Genomic DNA, 19860 nt, shown 5'->3' on the forward strand with positions numbered 1-19860 from the left:
TCCTCCCCCATCCCAGTTCCCTTTCTGCAACCCATATACCCCACCATCACCCCCCAGGCTGCTAGAGTATGTGGTCCCCTCTTTGTCTAGCTTACTATTAGTGATGATATAACTGTTTGGTCCTGGTACCCTCCCTTGTCTCCCCCTCTATTTAAGAGGCGGAGCAAGATAAATCGAGTTATGTGGTTTTCTTTGGAGAAAAGAAAAGCAATAGAATTGGGTACAAAATAAAAAAAAAAGTCAAATAATCTGAAAATGGGAAGAGTCCTTCTAGACCAGGGGTCTCAAACTCAATATACCTGGGGCCACAGGAGGCAAAGTTGGTGTGAGGCAGGGCCACATAAGGGATTTCACAAAAAAAGTCCTCAAATGTCATTATTAACAGTTTTAATTATTTTTTCTGAACATGAATAGAACATTGAGTGAAGATCATGAACAGTTCTTCTGAACATGGCATTTTTTGCCTATTCCTTGCTGCCAGAGACTTGACAGTGCTTCTTCTCACAAATCTGAACCACATTTGGCTTTAGAGAAGAAGCAGTTGAGACCCTCAGTATGGCTTGAAGATGATCATCATTAAGACTAGACCTGTACTTTGACTTATTGAAGTTCAATGTGGAGAATAACTTTTCACACAAATATGTGCTCCCAAAAAGGCACATGGTGCGCTTGAACTTTTGGGAAAGCTCAGGGAAGCTGGGGGCAATCCTCTCAAAAATTGCCCATGCATGTCTGCTTTTCCACTAATCTACCTGAACTTGGCTTTGAGATCAGAGTTGCATTGCAGGCCAATGAGCTCCATTTGAAGCACAGGAGGGGCATCTTGCACATCAAAGAAAAGGGGTCCACAAAATTTTGGAAAGTGGCTCTGTGCTTTTTGAAGTCTGCAAATCTGTGATCAAATTCCTTCTCTAGCTTAAAAATAGCATCTGCTCGGGGTATCAAATGTTTAATGCTATTTTTTTCTTATTAATGCAAATTTTATCTTGATTATTTGGTAAGCGAATAATAGCAAATACTGTGATATTTAAAGGCCAGTCGCGGGCCACAAAATATTGTACGGAGGGCCTGAAACGGCCTGTGGGCCACGAGTTTGTGACCCCTGTTCTGGAGGCTTTCAACCTCAGTTTGAGAGAGGACATGAAAAATGCAATTGGAACACCACAACAATACAGAAAGAAATATCAAATTAAATATTCAGTGAGCACTACAGCAATAAAGACAAGCACCACACAATAGTCTCAGTTTTGAAATCAAATCATGCCAGAGTGCAAAAAGAAAGAGAAAGATAAGATAAAATAAAATAAAATAAAATAAAAAGGAGACATCAACTTCAATATCTACACCAAAATAAGGACGTCAAAAAAAATCAATCAATCAATAAATATATATGTGGAAAGATGATTATTTTGTGCTTTTTTTTCCTTTTATTTTTCTTTTTCCCCCTACATAGGCACAGTAACTATTGGGTATATTATAGAGGGAATTCCCTTGGCCTAAGAGATACAGGGTTTCTCCACCCGTGAAGTATACTGTCATGGGATTAACTATAGACTCCTTGCATGATCATTTACACTCCCCTAGGTACTTTTGTGGTGTATTGAAGACTTCTGCTTTGTCATGGATGGTAAAATCAGACCTCTGTATCTAGAGATCTTGGTGACTGTGCAGCTCAAGGAACGGAGCTTATGATGAAGCCTTTCTCTGTGGTTCTAGCAGTTCTGCTTCTTCAGTGTCATTTTAATCCATCTTCTGTAGTTGATGATGTTGGTCATTATGCTGCTCCTAGGATGGAGCCTGGGATAGTCTTTCGTTATGTTTCCAGAAGACCCGTTCACTTGCGTTGTCTCAGTCAGACCTCTGGAATTGGAGATCCTGTTTTTTGAACAGATCGTAGACCAAAACCTAGGCTAGAGCTTTTTGTTGTTGGTGGTGGTGGTCCCGGGATGCGTACTGTCCAGTCCTGGCTATAACAACCATTCATCTGTAGATAGCGATCTTGGCTTTTGCACAGATCAAAGGGTGACACGTTTTCTGATTTTGTCTTATCCTTGGCTGGTGAGGAAGGAAACTTGCTCTTAGATCAAGTTGTTTCCTTTTCCTCGTTGTCAGGTAATCAATTTAGAACTGGCGCATGTTGGTGTCCGAGCAGCATCATGGATGCCCAGGGGAGGATTTGGTTCCTGGAGCTGTTGTGGAGAACTCTGTCATTTCTATGATGGAGTAAAGGATGGACGGTCGGAGCCTAATTCCCTGGGGTCTAAGTTTGTTCCACATGGCATACGTTCGGGGTGGGAGATGCACCTGTGTTATAAACAAGTATGAGTTCTTATCCCTAGTAGATAAGAGCTTGTTTTTACATGTAAAATTTCCGCCCCTTTTTTTAAATATGCCTTTGCAGGAAGAAGTGGTGCTATATTATTGCTGGTGGATTTGGGGGTGGAGAGAGAAGAAAACAGACACACGACAAAAATAAAAAAATATATGCTCACACATATCTAAAGAAAAAGTTTCTTTAAACAAAGATTAAATAGGGACAAAGTAATTGTACATGGATTCTGTCTTATTTATCTTAATGTTCTTTGGCTGAAATTTCAAAGTTAAGATATCAGCAAGGGGACTTCTGAGAATTATGTTATGGGTGATTGTTCTTCCTCTGTAACTTTACCTTGTCCTCTTTCTTTGCATCTTTGTTCTCATAATTAAAAATAAAAAATTAAAAAAAGATTAAATAAAAGATATAAAATAAATAATTAAAGGAATAAAGTGGGGCCAGAGAGATAGCATGAAGGCAAGGTATCCGTCCTTCCTGCAGAAGGACGATGGCACAAATCCCGGCATCCCACATGATCTCCTGTGCCCGCCAGTGGCGACCTCAGAGCATAGAGCCAGGAGGACCCTCAGAGCGCAGGCAGGTGTGACCCAAAAAAAGAACAAACAAGTCAATTCAAAAAACAAAAACTAAAACAAAACAAATACAAAAACCAAAACTAACAAAGAAACAAGAAAAAAAAAAAGGAGAAAGGGAGAAAGTGATACAGGAGATTACATTTGGGGAAACACAGGATAAGAGGTACACTACCTAATTTTATTAATTATGCATATATATTATCTTTGTTTCAAGTTTGTCGATTTATGTCAAATTTTTCTAAAGTCTCCAATGTACTATAAATAAGCTCCAGGAAAATATATTGGCTTACATATAGCAAATAATTGGCCACATAATAGATTTATGGTAGATAATCACTTATTGAAAATATTGGGAATAGATGATTTTTAAATATAACTGATTGCTAAAAGGACAATAAATTTTTGTTGGAATATAAGAGATTAGGTTAAACCTTCATATAAAGCAAATAGATTTATTATTAAGTTAGGTCTATACTTTTTAATAGAATATAATTTAATAAAGCAAAGAGTTTAAATATATTCATTGTACATGCACTAATAATTTCAGAAATACAAATATGTAATTAAAGTTTTCTTAAATTGTGACTTTTTTGACACATGAAAATCACATGACATGTTAAAGTTGTTTGATGAAATTTAGATATGTAACAGAACACGTTTGCATCGAAATAAAGAACATCATGCATCCTCCAAAAAAACTTTATTAATGTTCTGTTTTGTTTGCTGAGCATAGTGCTTTTAGATTCACCATTTTATATGTAAGTGTATTTATCTTTTACTTTAATGTATAACAGTCATTCTTAAGACAATTACAATGTTTTCTCCTATTGATAAGAATTTGAGAATCCTATCCATTATGACCAAATTATACAGGTAGCATATTATACTTCCATTGATCTTGTTATATTTATCATGAATATATATCTAAAACTGAAATTCCTTATGATAAATATGCTAGATTAATTAGAAACAAAGAAAATTGTTAAGGGTTGGAACTGTTTATCACTTTGACTAGTTATTAAAGCCCTAGAGTCCCTCAGTATTTCTATTTTTATATTACTTTAATTGAATCACTAGGATATACACAGGTAAAAAAAATTTCATGATTGATTTTAGTCATCAATGTTCCAACAGCCTTCCCATCACCAGTGCAAATTTTCTACTACTAATATCCCCATTTTCTCCTGTCCCTCACACAGTCTGCCACTGTAGTGGACATTTTCCATCTCTTTTCAGTATTTTATGTCCACGATGGTTTCAATTTGCAAATGTTGTTAAATAATTATTTTAGCACAGATTTACAAGAATTCTAATTATTGGACAACTATGCTGCAATAATGTCACACATGAAATTATATTAATGTTTGCAATTGATATTGTTATTGATATCAGATTCCTACTGATAGGTAGTTAATACGTATATATGCGTATATTAAATATTTATCTATATGAAGAATTTTTGTATATAAATATAAAGAATTAATATAAATTTAAAGAATATAAGCTCCTCAAAGCGCAAGAATTAATTACTAGACTTGTTTTAAAATATGGTTTGTCTTTTCCCATATAAATAGAAGAATACAATGTTTTATCATGAGAAAATACAATATGCAAAGTCCTTACTGAAAATTTTAATTTTTACTCTTTCTTAGTCTGGAATCAGAGATATAGTACAGCAGTAGGTGCTTCCTTGCCTTGCATGCAGCAAATCTGGGTTTGATTTCTAGCATCCCATATGGTTTTCTGACACCAGCATGAATGATTCCTGAATGCAGAGTCAGAAAAAATTCAGAGCATTTGCCACCCTCCCCAAAGCAAATTTGATATTGCAGGAGTTTAGAAGCTTTGTAAAATGTGAAACCAATTTGTTTATGTGTGCACATTAAATGCTGAATGAATCAGAGATGAATAATCAAAGTTATGGAGAGTGGCTACTTTAATATTACAACTTAAGATGGCTAGAGTATGGAAAACAGACTAGACAAAAGAAAAGCAGACACTTGCCTTGCATAGTGGCTGATGTGAATTTGATTTCAGCACACCTTATGATCCCCTGAAAACTCTAGGTTAGTGTTGTTTAACCATTTTGTGCAATGGCACACTTTTTTTCATGAAAAATATCACGAGGTACACCACCATTAGAAAATGTTAAAAAAATTAACTGTGACTAGCTTGAATATATATAAAGTAATTCTCTTAAATAGGAATCAAATAAACACAAAGAAATTATTTTATAATTACCTCATTATAAAATAATCTAATGATTGGTCTATTTGTGAGCCGAAGCCACATGTTACAGATGAAATTAGAATTTTCCCACAGTACACCAGACAATATCTCACAGCACACTAGTGTGCTGAGGCACAGTGAAAAATGCTGCTCTAGGTGCAACACAGGCTGTGACCTGAAAATAAAAAGAAAGAAAAGCTAACAGTCATGCAAGAGACCATTGCACTTTTTTAAAGTGGTAAATGGACAAGATTGGTACAAAATTTACACCAATAAAATTGATAAGGAAGAAAATATGTGTTTTTAGACTTGAGGATTTATAAATAATTTATTATGGTTTCTGAAATATGCAAGGAAGTATTTGCTACTTAGGAAATGATATCCAACTCCTTCCCTAAAATTGCCAAAAGTATTCAGGGATATTTTTGACTGGAGTGGGGGAGTTTATAGAAGGAAACTATTATATTAAATCTTGAAGAACATGTAGAATTCTACTGTTTGGTACTGTAGAATAGGCACTTGTGGGTTTAGGAACTATGATATTTTACGGGGAGGAGGCACACTTGACAGTGTTTAAAGCTTACTCTTGAATCTGATCTCAGGTATTTCTTTTTTTTTTTTTTTTTTTTTTTTTTTTGGTTTTTGGGCCACACCCGTTTGACGCTCAGGGGTTACTCCTGGCTATGTGCTCAGAAATTGCCCCTGGCTTGGGGGGACCATATGGGACGCCGGGGGATCGAACCGCGGTCCGTTCCTTGGCTAGCGCTTGTAAGGCAGACACCTTAGCTCTAGCGCCACCTTCCCAGCCCCTGATCTCAGGTATTTCTTTTAGTGAGGTTGTGGGGCCTTCTATGGTGCTGAGGGAAGTGTTATTGTATCTAGTTCAACCCATGAAAGGCAGGTACTCTACCTGCTGTATTGAGGTTTCACCTTTGTTGTTGTTGTTGTTGTTGTTTTGGGAGTCACAAAGTCACACTTGGCAATGCTCTCAGGAACTACCCATGCATTGCACTAGGTACCGTATGGAGTCTAGGGATTTAATTGGGTTGCAAACTATGGCTTCTGAATTTTCAATTCTTCCAGGCTACATAAAGTGTGTTTTAGTTTCAAAAAGAAAGATAAAGATAAAATAAAATAAAATTACAGACATCAACTTCAATATCTACACCAAAATAAAGAAGTCAAAAAACCAATCAATCTAAAATATATATATGTGGATAAAAGGATTATTTTGTGCCTCCCCCCACCATAGGCACAGTAACTATTGGGGTTATTATAGAGGAAATTCCCTTGGCCTAAGAGATACAGGGTTTCTCCACCCCTGACATGTACTATCATGGGATTAACTATAGACTCCTTGCATGATATTTTACTCTCCCCTTGGTGCTTTTGTGGTGTGTGGAAGACTTCTGCTTTGTCATGGATGGTAAAATCAGACCTCTGTATTTAGAGATCTAGATGACTGTGCAGCTCAAGGAATGGAGCTTATGATTACCAAAAGCTAGGCTAGAGCTTTTGTTGCTGTTGTTGTTGTTGTTGTTGTCCCAGGATGCGTACTTTCCAGTCCTGGTTGTAAAAACCAGTCTTCTGTATATAGCGATCTTGGCTTTTGCACAGATCAAAGGGTGATATGTTTACTGATTTTGTCTTATCGTTGACTGATGAGGAAGGACAACTTGCTCTTAGATCAAGTTGTTCCCTTTTCCTTGTTGTCAGGTTATCAAACTGCCACATGTTGGTGTCAGAGCACCATTATGAATGCCCTTTAGGGGATTTGATTCCTCGAGTTGTGGAGAACTCTGTCATTCCTATGTCTGAGATCCAGGAGTCAAGGCTGGACAGTCAGTGTCTAGTTCCATGGAGTCTAAGTTGGTTCCACATGACACATGTTCAGGGTGGGAGATGTCGCTGTCTTGTAAAAAGGTATGAGTTCTTATCCCTAGTAGATAAGAGCTGTTTTCTTTTAATTTTTTATTTTAAATTATGAGAACAAAGATGGAAAGAAGGACAAGGTAAAGTTACAGTGGAAGGACAATCACCCATAAACAGAATTCTCAGAAATTCCCTTGCTGATATCTGAACATTGAACTTTCAGCCAAAGAACATTAAGAAAAATAAAATAAACCCCATGTACAATTACTTTGTCCCACAAGTCCCCAGATTGTAATACATAATATTTCTTAGCAGTACAGAAAGCAATCTAAAGCCGTAAAACTTATGTAACTCCTTAAACATTGCAGGCAAAGTACTTTTTACATTTCCATGCACATGCATATTAGTTTAAGTTAACCTCAGAAGTTCAAGTGGGTTGTTTTTCTTAAGGATTAGAGTCAAAGGAGCACAGTTTAAACAGTGTTAGAGTGGCAATTATTGTTTGCATAGGCCCACCAAAATGTTATTATCGGCATATATGGAGGCCATAAGAACTAGTCCAACAATCTTTATCATATGGTTCAATCATAAGCATTAAACTGAGAGACTGTTTCACCAAAATTCCTTATTGAACAGCTCACAAAGAGAAGGGAAGATAAAAAGTGGGTAGAATCGTCACTGTAAAAGAATACTTAGTAAGAGTTATAGCTGTCAAAGAAAATACATATAAAATATTCAAAAGACATGTGTCCATTTTATGTCTTTTGAAATAGTTGGGGGTTGTTAAAATTTCCCCTTTGTTTAAATGTCTTTGCAGTAAGTAGTGGTGCTACATTATATTGCTGGTGGATTTGGAAATGGAGAGAGAAGAAAACAAACATACGACATAAACTAAAAATATATATGCTCACACATATCTAAAGAAAAAAAGTTTCTTTTTTTAAAAAAAGATTAAATAAAAGACGTCATTAAAAGAATAAAGTGGGGCTGGGAGAGATAACATGGAGACAAGACATCTGTCCTTCCTGCAGAAAGACGGTGGCTCTAATCCCGGCATCCCGCATGGTCCCCTGTGCCCACCAGGTGTGATTTCTGAGCATAGAGCCAGGAGCACCCTCCAAGCACCTCCAAGAGTGACCCGAAGAAAGCAAAAATAAATCGAATCAAAAAACAAAAACTAAAATAAAACAAAACAACAAAACAAAAAAAAACAAACAAGAATAAAAAAGAAAAGAAAAAAGAATAAAAGCAAAGAAAAAGGGAGAAAGTGATACAGGAGATTACTTTACATTTGGGGAGAAACAGGATAAGAGATAGTGTTATATAGGTCTATATTAGAATGAAAGTATAGGCTTCCCCATTGTCTTTTGAGATTTCCTTGTGAGGTGTAGAGTCCAGGCAGGGAGATCTTGGGTAGAGTTCTTGTAGTGGGGGTCCTTTGGAGCTAGTTCCAGTATTAAGCCACAGTCCATATTAGGGACAGATGATTAGGGGGGTCACACTGCATGAGTCAGTCGGGGTGTTGGTTGTATTTTCTTGCCAGGAATGAGGTGAGAGCTTGAGTGGGTGTCTCTTCACTTGGGTAGTGGGTACTGGCTCATTGGGGTAGGAGGTAGGTCTTGATGCCTAATGGATTAAGAACTGAGGATGAAGAGTTATAATGTGGTGGGGATATCGGTTGTGGGATTGAGGGGTGAAGGGATAGTCGGATTTCTGGAGGAGAGAGAGGGAATAGTATATGGGAGGGGTTATATAGGGTATAGGTATGGGTTGTTTGTGGTTTAGGTTTGTCCCTAAAGGAAGATTCCTATCTCTGTGTGCTCCTGCGCACATATAAACATATAGAAGTTAGCTTAGGTGTATATTAATGTAGAAAGGTGGGGAGGTCAAGAGGTGTGCTGAGTACAGAAAGATAGGTCAGTACTTGTAAGGAAAGGAAACTAACAGATCAACTTTTGAATATGTATAGATTTTGTGTCTTGAGTACTGACAATTGTGTTAGTGATGTCTATATAGGTGTTTACCCTTTGCAGTATTGTCCACAGCACCCTATTTGTCACTTTCTTTTTCACTTGAATTCATAATAGTGAGGAGGAAAAGGTGGAAGAAAAGGGAGACAAGAAGAGAGAAAAGAAAAAACAAAACAAAACAAACCAACAATCAAACAACAACTACAGCAACAAAAATATGAAATAATGAGAAGAGAGGGTATAAGAGTAAGGGCCTGTTAGTTTGCTTGAATGTGTTCGATGCTTAAGCCTTGTGGTAAAAATCTGTAGGTCACGGTTGTTGCTTCGGTGATCTGGCTGGTCATGTGCTTCAGGTCCAAAAGAAGGTATAATCTAGAGATAAAGGGTATGTTAAAGAGTTTTATACGGCCATTTTCATGATTCAAGTTGAGTATGGTGCCTCGTGTGACTGAGCACTGAGGTACTACCATCTGATGTTCACCCTTTGTGTCCAGGAACCCCTATGAACAGAAAAACTGAGAGGCTATTTTAAATGTGGTAAGGTTATATTATTCAAACATAATGTTTTGAAATGTTTCCTTTGGACTCAGTAATTTCCCGTCATAATCTTTACCTGTAATCCTGTATAACATCCCTAGTAAATTATTATGGGCCTTTGTAGTAAAACGGTAATTACATACTGTTCTCTTTATGCTGCTGTTTCTGCTGTTGCTGGTTTCTTTATGATATAATGATATAATGTGTAGTCAGGCTTTGTGTTGTTTCTCTTCCCTTTGTTTTGGGCTCTACTCCCCAGTATATGGTGATTATTACAGTGCTTGAGGTTTCTAATCTGTTACACCCTGTTATTTAATCATGGGGTATTGGTTGTGTATCTGGTGTATATTCTAGGTACTTCAGAATAGTGCTATCACTCTGTGTTTATCTTTCATCTTCTGGCTTGCTTCGTTTAACATAATATGTTCTAGATCCATCCACATTGCTGCAAAGTCTGTGATTGTATCATTTCTGACTGCCATGTAGTATTCCATAGTGTATAGATACCACATCTTAATGAACCACTCATCTGTTGTTGGACTTCGAGGAAAGACTTAATTTTTTAAATATAAAATATCTGAGCATGTTCAGAGCCTGTAGTTGTTCCCTTGACAGTATGCCTTCAAGGTTGGAGAAAGCCTGTATCTCCCAGGCCAAGGGAATTCCCTTTCTAATTACCCCAAATAGTTACTGTGCCTATGCAAAAACAAACAAAAAACCTTGTCACACTAGCCCCCTCCTTTTTTCTTTTCCTTTCTTTTCTTTGGTTTTCCTGTCTTTTCTTTTATTATTTTAGTTGTTGTTGTGTATTTTGTCATTGTTTGTTTTGGTCAGGGTTTTTTATTTTAAATATATATTTATAGATTCTAGATGGGCTCCTCCAGTTTTTTTTTCTTTTGCCAAGAACCACAGAACTTGGATCATCTTGTTCTGCCTCAAAAATTGAAGGGGGAAAATGTGCATGGTAACAGTGCAAACATACACATGAACATTGAGTAGAAATGAAAATGTTCATACCTAAACACAAAACACAATGTCAAAGACAACAGAATCAAGATAACCCAATCTACATCAAGCTATACACAGAAGGGACTTACTACACTAGCAGTCCAGTGGGTAAGGAGGTGGTATAAGATGCATGCTGGGAACAGGGGTGAAGGGAGGACAACACTAGTGGTGGGAATGGCCCGATTTCCCTTTCACTATGTACCTTAAAAATAATTGTGAAAGACCTGTAATTCACATTGGTCACTGTAAAAATTATTAAAAATATAAAATATAATAGCAATATCTATTTCATAAAATTTTTGTGTGAAGTAACACTTAAAAAGTGCTTTGAATAGATTTCCTCCCCCTTTTCCTCATCTCTTCTCTTTACTTTATTTTCACATTTTTCTTTTACTTTTTTTTTCTGCCACACCCTTTTGATGCTCAGGGGTTACTTCTGGCTAAGTGCTCAGAAATTGCCCCGGGCTTGGGGGGACCATATGGGATGCCAGGGGATCGAACCGCGGTCCTTCCTTGGCTAGCGTTTGCAAGGCAGATGCCTTACCTCTAGCGCCACCTCACCGGTATTTTCAACATTTTTCTAATTCTTTTCTTTTAATATCATTAATTAATCATAATTCTTCATGTCAGTTAACCTCAGATATATTTACTTTCAGAAATTACCCTCAACATTAATGAATGAAGAAATACTTCTGTAATTCTCATAAAGAGTAATATTTCTATGCCAAAGTTTTAAGTTATGCTTTATTCTATTTTTATATTATATAAAATATATTTTATAACAATGCTAATCCTAAAATATATATACACAATAATATATTCACAAGTTTATAATATTATATTATTGATGAGTTTGCATATAACATTTAAATTTCCTTATCTTTTAATACTATCTACTTGATATTATTGTGCATAATGTGATATAAAATATTAAACTTGTACCTAATTTTATTCACACAATGCATAGCACCTACTTTCTCCATAGAAGTATTGTGGCAACTAACTATGAAAAAATTAAGATGCTTTTTACATTCTAAATTTATTGAATACTAAGTAGTGGATAATGCAGAAAAATATTTTATCACAATTTTACTTCCAAAATAGTTTAGTTTTCAAGTTCTAAAATTCTCTTTCCATTGCATTTTAGTTTATTATTAATTAGTATATATTAGCAATGATATAGCAATGATCTATCATTAATATATTGATATATATCAATAAAATATTTAGCAATGATTTTTTAAACTACTAAGTGAAAGAATGAAAAGATGAACTTACCTTGAAACTAAAAAAAAAAAAAAAAGGTTTTAAGAAACAATAAGGACTTTCCAGGAATGATCCTGTCTTAGTAATAAGTAAGGAGTAAATTCTGAACACTGACATATATGGCTGACACCAGAGAGAATAAAAGAAAAGAAAGGGGGAAAAGAGAAAAGGAAAGGAAAGAAAAGAAAGAAAGACAAGAAAGACAAAACAAATCAACAGATTCTGACATTGTTTCTACAAAACTGAGTTTACAAAGCTAAGAAGAATAGTGGGGAGAGAGGGTTGAGATGAACCGGTTGGAAGTGAACACTGGTGGAGATTATGGTGTTACATCCTATGTATTAAACCCCACCATGAACATTATTATAAATCATGGCAAGTAAAATATAATTGAAAAATAAAAATGGAAATTCTGCCCTTGAAATAAAGGCTTACATTTTAACAGAATTTTAAAAATAATATTATTATTATTTATGCCATTCAATTAGAATAGAAAAAACTTACTTAATTAAAATTGTTGCCCCAAATGGAAGGGCCAATGAGAGAGTTCAACTATCTCATGCACAGCATGTAGGAGATCCTTAGATTGATCTTGAACACAGCATGATTGCCTGGTACTAGTATGTATGACCCTGGCTTTCCTTGGAATTGTGCCCCAGCTGGCCAACATTGAATCGTTAGCCTAGAAGACCAACCCAAGCATAGTTTTTTTAGGCCAACTCCCACCCCAATTCTTGTTAATACTGGGCGTGGCCCCAATGCACTTTTTTTTATTGTAGGTTCATGATAAATGCTGTCAACTATATTTAAAAAATGTTCGATCCTCATTTTTTTTAAATCTTGAGGTATTTTTAATCATGAATAGGCATGGGTTCTCAATAAATGTTTCCTGTACATCTATTGATATAATAATATGGTTTTTATTTTTATTATACAGAAATAAGATGCTCATTACTCAACTATTTTGGAAAGCAATAGTAACAATTCACTCCAAAACAGTAATTGTTACGTAGGATTACCAGTTTCTCTTCCTGAATCTATCCCAAGAGCTACAAGACTATTATGAAAAGACATGTGTAGTCCTATGTTTATTGGAGTAGTAGTCATGATAACCAGTAATCATAAAACCTGGGAAAAACTTTTAGAAAGAAAGGTAACTGCATACAAATTATGGTATCTCTTCACAATACTACTAAGATACCAGAAAAGGTAAAATTATACAATTTGACTCTGTATGGATGAGACTTGAAGGTACTATGTTGAGTAAATCAGACAGAAAGAAAAGGAAAGATTCAGAATGGTCTCTCTCATATGTGGGTATAGGAAAATAAACTAAGACAATGAAAATAGTCAAAAGCAACAGAATATAAGAACTATTTTGCAGAACTGAACTTATTAGGGAAGTGTGACATTGAGCATTGAGGGATAAGGTTATATTGAATGAAGCGGGCACCCTTAGATAGTGGTAGAGAGAGATGAACATCCTGATGGGTGGAATGTAGTGTTAGAATGTTGTGTACATTAGAACTGTCAGTGAAAGTATTGTAAAATAAACCTCGTTGATTAAAATAAAATTAAAAATAAATGTATAATGAATTAATAAATTTCTGAAGTGTTGTCATTTATAAGGAACAAAGAAATGATAGTTTGAGTTTTTATATTATTTATATACCTGTTTTTTATGTAATAAGGAAGTAAGTAATAATACCTATTTTTCTAATATATGCAAAATTATATAAGTTATATATAAGTATATAAATATTTTCTAATACAAATGCAAGGAGAAGTAGTTGAAGGTAGAGAGTTACTAGGCAAAAATAAATGTTTTTATATGGTTTCATGTGGATTTTCAGAATAACTTCTCAGTAATTTCACTGCCATAATAATTTTATTTCTTCTTTACTCTTTCCTCATACTTTCTGTTCTATGGCTAAAACCATCTTATTTTTTTCTCTCTAATGTTTGATAGTCTTAACTCTGAAATTCAAATAACTTCTCTCTGAAATGTGACCTCTCTATTTCAGAATCAGTTCATCTTTGCTATTCAAAATTTATTTTAAATACATTAAATCACTCATAATCCATTTTACATATATAATCCATATCTACAAATGTATTTGTTCTACTGCTCTCTTTTCAGGAAAACAATGTTTCCCTAGAAAGTTATAAAATTACATCTCTATTGGAACATAAGCTATTACTGCCCACCTGAATCTCCCCCATAACCCCCCAAAAGGGAGCATAACACACTTTATTCTACATAAAATAGAAATATCTGACTATGAGAAGGGTTGATACTAAAAATGTGTGTTAACGGATATTCTTGATCAATGCTCATGGTATTGTTAACTGTGTTCTCCATTATTGTGGCTAAAGGGATAATAGTGACACCAACTAGCTTGGTTGCCATGGAAAATACTTGGAATAGAGATTACTATGACATCTACACTGGTGCATTTAGTACATATCTTTGAATGCAAGCCTGGTAGTCAAAAGGTTCATGCCATCTATATTAATCTCTGCACTTCTAGCATTACAGTGAGAAGCCAAAATACTTAGGGGTTTGTGTAATTTTTGAAAGCTTTAGATAGTTTGGGATTCAGTTGTTTTATTATGTTACACTCTGTTCTCTCCTTCAAATAAATTATAATTCCATTTTTAACCAACTTACACAATAATCTTACATAAAAATAATAATAATAATAAATAAACGTTACAAAGTCCTATCTCGGGCTTTGAAAAGAGCTCTTTAAGTGTCGCATTATGTGTCTGCTCCATAATATTAGGACATTTCTATTTAGCATATTAAGACACTGCCTTTCATGTGTCCTCCTTCGGTTTAATCCATAGTATTACATATGGTCCCCAGAGCTTGCCAGAAGTAATTTCTGAGCACAGAGCCTGGAGTAACCCCTGAGACAGGTGTAGCCCCAGGGTTGGACCACAAACAAATGAAAACAAAGGAAACTACCTTCTTAGCTACCTATTTCTCTACAGGAAATACAGAGCCATAGTTTAAACAGGATTTTCCTCTCACTTATAAAATGTAGAATTTATTTATCTAGCTGTTTGTTTGTTTGGGGGTTTGGGGCCACATCATTGATGCTCTGGGATTTTTCCTAGTTCTGCAGCCATGGATGTCTCATGAAGGCTCCAGTAACCATATATGGTATAGGAATAGGGTATAGGATCATATATGAATAAGAATCAGATTAGCCACATATAAAGCAAGTCCCTTATCCACTGAACTGTATCTCAGGCACTTAATATATTGCTCTATTGGTGAAATACTGAATAGATTTATGTTGTTAAGTGTGAAAGCCATATACATTTACACATATAACTTGATTTTTAATCGTACAAAAAATTAAATTACCTAGATATTATTCTTTTAATCTTAACTTTCTTATATATAGTGACCTTTGTTTATGTTTATAGTTTTTTTAAATCAGGGTGCTCACAAAATAGCACTTAAATAGAAATTCATTGATGATAAATCCCATTATATTTTGAGTTGTATTAATTTTATTTTTTTTACAATTAGCTATCAAGTTTATTACCTTAGGCAAGGGATCCAACAATCTCCAGTGGTCTGCGGACCCCGAGGGCCAGTCACATACAGTTTTTTTTTATAAGTTTTCAAGATGTTACATACATCATTCAATAAATCATTAAGAGACAATGCAGCAATTCTGAAATAATACTTCATTCAATTTTCTTTTTAGGGGTTTTGTTTTTATTTTTTTATTCTATTTTTATTGTAAGAATTTATTCAAGAGACAAAATTGAGTTGTATTAATTTTTAATGGACCAAATGCAGGCAAGTTTCTGCACATTGATGATTCATCCCAAATCCTGAGGTTCAACTTCAAGGATGTGAAGTTTACCAGGCAGTAAACCAGTTCTCTAGAGAATGACAAACTTTGAGGGCTTATTTGAGCTATTAATATTGAGTCAATAGAGAAAATAAAGGCATCTTTTTAAATGGAAAAAGCTTTCTCTCTTATGTATTTGTTTTGGGTGTGGATTTTAAGTGCTTTCTGTTATTTCAGGCACTGAGCAGCACAATTTTATCTGTGTAATTTAAATATTGAATGCATTGTAAAGTCAAACTTGAGAAGCATAAGATATTTGTCCTATTCATTCACATAAGAACTATACTTTGATGGGGAAATGAGAATAAGATATACATTTTTAAACTATAGACAAAGATCAAGTTCATAAAATTATATAGTTGTTTTTATATAACTCATTGACCAGCTAACCATACTGAAGAAATTTGTGGCAATAAAAATAGAAACAAATATATGACAGCTGTATTTATCCATAAAAAATTTGAATGTTGGGAGGACATCTTTATCTATTATATAAAAACACAAAAGATAAAAAAAATTAACAATATGTACCCCTCAAATCGATGATAAGAGCCTCTAGAAGGACTCCGCCCACTTTCGGAGTATTAGACTTTTACCCCAGTAAACTTTTCTCTTCTTCAAACAAAACCATGCAAATTGAACTAGCTAGGCCTGCCTCCCAGTTAGAGAGGAAAATTAGGGAGGCACCTAGACCAATCAGGTGCAAGACTGCTATGTAGTAGGATAGGTACATAGGGGACCACATATTCTAGCAGCCCTAGGGGTGAGGGAAGAGGATACGGGAGATAGGACAAAAACGGAGGTGTAGGGAGGACAATTTGGTGATGGGAATCCCCCCTGATGTTATGTAAATATTTAACTAAAATATTATTGTCAACAACATGTAAACCACTATGATCAAAATAAAAATTATATTAAAAAAATTAACAATATGTAAGAAAATTAAACAACAAATTTAAAATAACTTGAAATAACATTTCACTTCATGTTAAGCTAATAACATTTTTTAGAATAAGGATTTAAGTATCATTGACAAAGTGACTAAAATCTGCACATTTAAAACAATTTTATAATCAAAAATATTAGATACTTAGATTATAATATTGTTTTCTCACATGAGAAAGTTATATTATTTCAGGTACTGAGACTTATTGCCAATTTCTAATTGTTAGTGATTGCCAATCAGTCCCTACATATAATTTCTTTCTGTTTGCCCACCTTAATTTTGTCTATCTACATTATCGGTCTTTCTAATGCCATTTATTTTCTTCCTTTCTCTCTCATTCCTTTTTTTCTCTCCTGTCCCCTCTTTCTGAGAGCATTGATAGAGTATTAATGCTTAATAATGCACATTATAAAAATTAAGAAAAGAAAGCAAAATTGTAAGGTCTGGTTTTTGCTTAGGATATTTCTTCATGATTTATTTAATTAAATTGTGCTTACAAAATTAAATACAAAACAATTTTCTACAAAACCAATAAATGATATGCTTTGAAAATTTAATGTTTAAGTTATCTCATTCAATAAATAAATTCTTATGTTAAAAGGAAATTTTAAAAGGCACACTTAAAAACTTATTTTATAGTTCATTTCTGATCCTTGCATAGAAGAAAATGCCAACAATGGAGTCATTTTTAATATAATTTGATATGTCAAAATATTAAACTTGCATTTAGAAAAATACCATTTTTCAGAAAAACTATTCATTAGATGAGTATTATTATTATTTATATAATAAATATTCTATGGCATTAAACATAATCAAACAATTTGAAATTCATAACAGTATATTTATTATTCAAAAGGCAATACTCTATATAAGAATTCTGAGAAATATTTAAAACTTCAAACATTTAATTTATGTTTTCATCTTAATGTGTAAAGTATCTCCTTTCTTTTCTAATAAAGATTAATGTCTTTCTTTTAGCTGGAGACAAATTAAACTGCCAATAGATGGCACTGGAAGTATTCAAAACTTATCATTTGTTATTTTGTATCCTATTTAATATCGTTATTTATGAAAGCAAATGGCAATTTGTAAAGTTAAATTTAAAAAACATTCATATACAGTATTTTCATATTAAAGAAACAAAATATGTAACTTTTATCTCATAGAAAATATTAGCACCCTAACAATATGAAACACTGCCCCCATTTTCTACTATCATGTTAAAATTATAATCTGTCATTCAAAGGTATTTTAGCACCACCTGCTATGATTTGTGAAGATGTCTGTAAACTTACTTAGTATGTGTGATATCTGCAGGGATTTTATGTTTGGTACTATTTTTCTACTTCTGTGATCCTGGTGGGGGTGAGGATTACCAAGAAATGTAATTAAGCCTTTTACTCATGTGGATTTTTCTAAACCAACATCACAAGTAACCTTTCACTCTTTGTAGTAATGAAGCATATCAAATGTTCATTAAATCATGTAGAGTAAAATAGAGCAATCCATGATGGTGACTCCACATAGAATAGGGTAAACAAAGTTGTCCATTTATAAAAAGGGAATACTTTCTCTCTAATATTAACTCACCATGAGCTTAACTGTGTAGGACTATTAAAGCAAGCAAACAAGCAAACAAATAAACAAACAAAAAAGAGACCCTAGACAGGGTTCAAAGGAAATACCATGAAAAGAAATAAAAAAAGAAAACTCACTGGTAGCACTATCTTTGGGTTTTGTTGTTATTACATGAAATTCAAAGTTGTAACCCTATTCTTTATCTTTTTATTATTTTTTTTCTTAATAATGTTTATCATATCTGACTAGTGCTCTGGGATTACTGCTGACTCTGTGTTAAGAAACACTATACAGTCTTGAGTCAGGAAACGGTAGGATTTCAAACCTGGGTTTAGAGCAAGAAAGGAAAGCAATTGGCATGCTATACTACCCTTCATCCGTTTGTTCCTTCATTTCTTTTTTGTTTCCTTTCTTTTCCACCTTTTTCTTCCTATACTCTTCTTCTCCCCTCCTTTCCCTCCTTTCTTCCTTCCTTTCTTCTTCCTTTCTCCCCCCTTCCTATATTCTTTCCTCCCTCATTCCATTAGTTACATCCTTCCTTTCTTCTTTTTTAGTGTTTTGTATTCAAATTTTTATTTTGAATGCTTTATTCAGTTTACAGCAACAAAATCAATGCAAGAATAAAGCAATATATTTTCTTTTTATACAAAGAAAATACTTTAATGCAAGCTTTGTTTTACAGGTGGTTGAGGGACAAGATACCAGGATTAAACCTGCTTGGCAGTACGCAAGACATATGCCCTGTCCACGTAGTATCACTCTGATCCAACAGTGTCTGGTTTTGCTTTTTTTTGTATTCAATATTATAGTTAATAAAATTCAAATAGGGGCCAGAGTGGTAGCATTTGCCTTGCATGCAGCTGACCCAGGAAGAACTGTGGTTTCCCCCCGGCGCCTCACATGGTCCCCCAAGCCAGGAGCAATTTTGGAGCACATAGCCATGAGTAACTCTGAGCATCACTGGTTGTTGCCCCCCCCCCCAAAAATATCCCAATAGTAGTCAAGGACAAACAAAAATATATGCGATGTTCATGTGTAGTAATAGATGTTAATGAACTTCTTTCTATAATAATTTTAGCTGTCTCATAGGTATCTTTTGACACTTATGTTAAATGTTAGATGCGTTAAGTGTAAAATGATACCATCACTTAATTACCATCATTAATAGTTTGACAATATCTCAGTAAGATAAGTTAGACCTCTTATAACTAATGATTCATTTGCTAAATGGAAGAAGGCTTGCAAAAAAGCCACATAATGCATGATCTAATTTAGAGGAAAATTTTATAATAGACAAATTCACTGAAATAGAAAGCACATGTAATTAATAGGGACTGAAAATAGAAATAGGAAGTAACTTATAGGCCAGAGCTTTCAGATTTTTACCAATGAGCAGTATATAGTTTATGGTTAAAAGGCTTTAATTACATTAAGGACTACATATTATATTTATTATATATTAAATTAAAGGTTATGTCAACACTCATTTCATTCTCCCTTTATCACTGAAATTTGTCAAAAACTTTCTCTGATTCTTTGAAATAATATGATTTTTATTTTTTGTTGTATCAATAAGGTATGGTACATATATAAACTTGCTTGTATCAAACTATCTTTGTACTAAACTAAACTCTATCTCCAGGATAGATCTTGTTTGAATGTGGTA

Source organism: Suncus etruscus, chromosome 11 (genome assembly GCF_024139225.1).
Source record: "Suncus etruscus isolate mSunEtr1 chromosome 11, mSunEtr1.pri.cur, whole genome shotgun sequence".
Lineage (NCBI taxonomy): Eukaryota > Metazoa > Chordata > Mammalia > Eulipotyphla > Soricidae > Suncus > Suncus etruscus.